Source organism: Micropterus dolomieu, linkage group LG05, assembly GCF_021292245.1.
Source record: "Micropterus dolomieu isolate WLL.071019.BEF.003 ecotype Adirondacks linkage group LG05, ASM2129224v1, whole genome shotgun sequence".
NCBI classification, from domain to species: Eukaryota; Metazoa; Chordata; class Actinopteri; order Centrarchiformes; family Centrarchidae; genus Micropterus; species Micropterus dolomieu.
This window is the reverse complement of record NC_060154.1, coordinates 12,173,816-12,178,860: the sequence shown is the minus strand read 5'-3', so window position 1 is coordinate 12,178,860 and position 5,045 is coordinate 12,173,816. Positions and strand designations below refer to the sequence as shown.

At 41.4% G+C, this 5,045-nt stretch overlaps 1 pseudogene; it reads left to right on the top strand.

Annotated features, from left to right (window-relative positions):
• Nucleotides 1-4,744, top strand: LOC123971279 (annotated as a pseudogene).
• Nucleotides 4,745-5,045: the final 301 nt, after the last annotated feature.

Below are 5,045 nucleotides of genomic sequence, written 5' to 3'. Positions count from 1 at the left end.
TATCTGCTTCCCCTTGGACATATTATCCATAAACATGGCATTTCTTTTGATATTTATGCTGATGGCACACAAATATACTTGCCCGTCAGATCCACAGACCCTGGAATGCTGAGTTCACTTAACAACTGCCTTTGTGAAGTTAAAAAATGGATGTCAAATAATTTCCTCCAACTGAACTCAGACAAAACAGAAATCCTGGTCATTGGGTCCCAGCAGATGGCAAAACAAATACTGCTATCTGCTGGTTCCATAGGAAATCACATTAAGCCTGTGGCAAAGAACCTTGGTGTTTGGTTTGATAGTAATTTAAATTTCGAGCAGCACACCACAAAGCTTGTTCAATCATGTTTTTATCAACTTAGAAATATAGCAAAAATTCGATCTATGTTAACTTTTAAGGACACCGAGACCATTTTACACGCCTTCATCTCATCACGCCTGGATTATTGCAACAGCCTTTTCACCTGTTTAACCTAAAAAATCTATTGATCGACTCCAGACTGTCCAGAACTCAGCTGCCAGGCTTTTAACCAGAACAAAGAAATATGACCACATTACTCCTATTTTAGCTTCATTACACTGGCTCCCAGTATCTTTTAGAATTGACTTTAAAATTCTATTGATTACTTTTAAAGCTCTTCATGGTCTCTCGCCTTGTTATATTTCTGAACTTTTAGTCCCCTACACACCAGCACGTACCTTGAGATCCTCGGGCAGAGGTCTGCTATCTGTTCCAGAGTCTCGACTGAAAACTAAAGGGGACAGAGCGTTTGCTGTCTGGGCCCCGAGGCTCTGGAACAGCCTGCCCGAGGAAATCAGGTCAGCTGAGTCAGTGAACTCTTTTAAGTCCCTTCTTAAAATATACTTTTATAGGAGAGCCTTTCCCGATCTTATTTGACTTTATTTTATCACTTTTATTTTATTGTATTTTACTAATTTTATATTTATCTTAAAAGTGTATTTTAGTCTTTTCAATGTTTTCATGCTTTTATCTTGCATTGTTTTTGTATTATTGTCTCTTGGGTATTATTGTCTTTACACGTGTTAAAGCACTTTGTAACTTATTTTTGAAAAGTGCTCTACAAATAAAGATTATTATTATTATTATTATTATTCTCAGCTCATCACCGGCCACAAAATGGCTACCGTGTGAATAAGCCGCAAGGTGGGGCATCCCCGTTTCTACAGCCACTGGTCGTTGTGGAGAGGGGTTGTCACCGCTTACTGCTAATCGACCCACTATGCCGGGGGAGCGCGGTCCCCGGCTGTCTTCTTCTGGCTATAGCAGGTTAGCTTTGCGTTAGCTTGGTTGCTACCGACACAGCTAATCTCCCGTGTGCTTGGAAATTTCGGCGGAGCTGCTGTCAACTGTGCGGCATGTCTGTTTGTGTGACATGCCTGCTCTGCCGGTGAGGTAACAGCACACCCGTGCGAGCCATCGTGCGAGTCCCGTTAGACTGCTGCTTTGCCTCACTGTCACGGCAGAAGCTGCTCATTCGGCTGTCATGTCGTGAGAGCAATTCGAAGCGGCGATCGGACATCCTGGCTAACGAGGTGAGCGACCGGGCCCCTCCGATGTCTCGCTCGATCATAGCGGGGAGAATGGGGTGGGCCGCGGGGTGTGTTGTCAGCCTGGCGCCAGAGAATGCTCTGACGTTCAACATGGAGTTTGATAGAAAGAAGAAGTTTATGTTGCATTACTTTATCAGCTATGTTACCACTCCGCACAGCTGTCTGGACTCACAGCATGAGAGGGTTACACTGGTGTCAATCAGCTGGGTGGAGTTGATTCGCTCTCTGAAAAATGTCATTTGCGTGACAGTTTTTTACCTGACGAGAAATTACGTCACAATTTAATCTTGCGAGATCTCGTGGCACGAGATCCCAGCTCTCTATCCAAGCGAGCAGATAAAGCTACACTGGCCGACACGCTCTGTCAGCTCTTGTGCTAAATAATATCTGTGGGTTTCCATTTGTCCAAATAAATTTCTAATAAACCAGTCGACTACTACTACTACTACTAATACTAATGTTACTTGTTGTTCCTCTTCTTCTTGTACGTATTCAACGTAGTGATAAAATGTATTCTGTGTAGAGTCAACTTTGATGCAGATGTTGTCCTTCCATATCAAAATTGCTTCCAGAGTACCACCATACTCCCAGATGTGACAGTATGTAATGGATGAAGGTACCTGATGTGCCCCTAAATGAAAACTAGAGCAACATGTTGAAGCCCTGCCTTTACTTGCAGCACATAGCTTCCCTGCCAGGAAAAATACCTGCATACATCATATATTATCTTCTGCTTTAGCACACCCGTGATGCTCCAGCTGTGCTATACTCCCTTTACCTAAATCCAAGTGAGATTCCTTGTGAATATTTTATGGAATGTAATTGAACGGAGCTGTGGCACCACATTAAAATTAATGTCATGTTTGTGTCTGCTGCATATTTTCACCCAAATGATTGTAATGGAAATGATCATGTGCCTGAGCCTGCATATAAAGAGAGAAGCTGCTCCTCAGCTAAGCGTGTGGGATGCTAATAGGGAGATGTTTTATGGCCTGAGACACACAGACGAGAGCAAGGGAGGTGTAATGGCAGAATATACTACACCCTCTCTCTGGAGCAGACACCTGGCTCATTCTCTGCATCTATTCCTCTTGTTTTGTGAGTCACTCTGGTTGAAACTGGTAGTTACCGGATAGTTTTCTTGGGTACGTTGCACTAAATGTTGATCTGAACATCAGCATTCCAGGAAAAATAAAGTTAGCCACAATTCCCTCGAAATGTAGTACAAATTTTAACGGAATTTTCAGAAAATTTGCAAAGGGAAATGCAAATGAATGTGCATTTCCATCCACTATCGTAGATAGACATATCGTAGAAATTAATAGGCAACATGAGAACCACCTGCCTTAATTACCAAGCATTTAATTTACACAATAAAATCCAAAAGAAACGTCTCCTCATTAGCTTAAATGGACTAGTTTGCATCCTTAACTTGCTTTACTAACCTCAGCTCTTCCACTGCACCATCCTTTCTTTTCTTAACAACCAATCTGAAAACTGAAAAATAGTTAACTAGGCTAACTATTAGGATGACAGAGCTGTAGGCTACACCAGTTTAGTCTAAGCTTGTAATGTTGTCAATACTGGACAAAGCAGGCAGTAATGAAATGCTGCAGGTAGAACTAACTGTAAATTGAGTTAATGTGAAGTTATGTAGAGCCAAATATGTAGGATACTGTCAGCTTTCCTGCTCAGCTGCACAGTCTGAGAGGAGGGGAGACATTTGCTAGCGCTAACAGGCACTTTTCCAGCTGTTTCGGAAACAACAAACATACTTTTCTTGGTCTTGAGAAGCTGACACGTTGTAACCGAGATAAACATTTACTGGCAGAATATTTTCCTCCGCTCGCATTCACCGTCACTTTCTGCCACTCGGACAATCTTGATCAAACACTCGCTACGCACCTCCTGAATCCTTACTTGAGTTACGCTGCTCTTAGAGCACCTTTCACATAGATGTTCTTTGAAAAACGAGGAGCGAAAGCTAGCCAAGCGTTGAGTGTTACTGTAGTTGCACAGTGTGCGAGTGAAAACATTAGTAGCGTATAGTTTATTAATCATGGAAAATTTTAGTAGCAGCAGTCATTATTCAGCAGCAGCACACTGCCGCTCCTGAATGAATATAGGGGAAACACTGGATTTTAATATTTATAACCCACAGAAAACAATCCACACAAAACTGTTTGCATTTGCAGATTGCTTCCTGTCAGTATGTCGGTCACGCTACATTTGTAACTTCCTTTTTTTACACATTTGTGGAGTTTTGTCCAATCTGTACCACAGAGATCTGTAAAAATAGATATGTAAGTGTGAGAGCAGTTTGCTAGCTACACCAGCAGGGGTGTGTTTCTCTTGTATGATTACAGGATTGACATGATAAGGATTTTCTACAATATATCACTGAGCCTTTCCCTTTCTGTCTCCCCATTTTCTCAGCAGCACCTTGACTTGTCCGAGCATGTCATTCCTACAATCATAAAACAGAAACACACTAAAGTGACATCTTGGTTTTCTGTCACTAGGATAATGATAATTTTGTACTGATCAGTCAAACTGTCTAGCCTACTGATTCCATCACTATAGAACCTAAATGTTAATACCAGACAGCGGTAAATGTAAGCAATGTTGTCATTGTTTATAATCAAATGCTGCATGCTTAGCATTAATTCAGCTAGCTAATAATTAAATTGGGAAAGGGGTTATAACCTATTACAAAGGTGAAACAATGGAGTATCAGTCATATATCAAGTAAGTTAAAAAGTATTGCTATCTCACAAGAATTGTTCGCATGCATGTCTGAGATCAGGGGCTAATGAAGCTCATCGTAAGATAAACCAGGAGGACTAACTTTATGCTTCATTCATTCACAACTTTCTCCGTCTTATAGATTTTATCTTCCCGCTTCTCTAATCAGCTGACTATGGGCATTCAGTCTTTAATTAAACCAACCAGATTTTGCCACAATCTATCAGCCTATCATGTGCTCATTGTCAAACTTTAAATCTGTTCTCCTCTCTGCTCCTGTCAGGTGCCCTCCTACACCCCATTCACCTCCAGTTCATCATATCCAGGCCCAGGTCGGGCTCATCAGGGTCCACTTCTCATCACATCCAGATCTTCAGCATTCTGTTCATCCCATCCCATCACCACCACCACCATCCCTAATGTCTAGACTCCAGAGGGGTTTTTCTAACCCACTTCATACTACTTCACCATCCCCTTTAAATACCATGATGTCATGATGGGGTCTAAATGCAAACTATTAACATTTTTCATATTCATTGTGCATGTGTCAGTAAACTATGTGTTCACTCAGATGAAGTCTCAATGGATTGAACTGTGGACGGGAAAACATGCACAAAATATTAGTGAATACTATGCCCATCATCACTCACCCCGCCTCTTTTTTTATGATTAAATAATAATGTAATGGGATAAACTTTAAATGGATGGGCCACACCTGTAAAATAAAA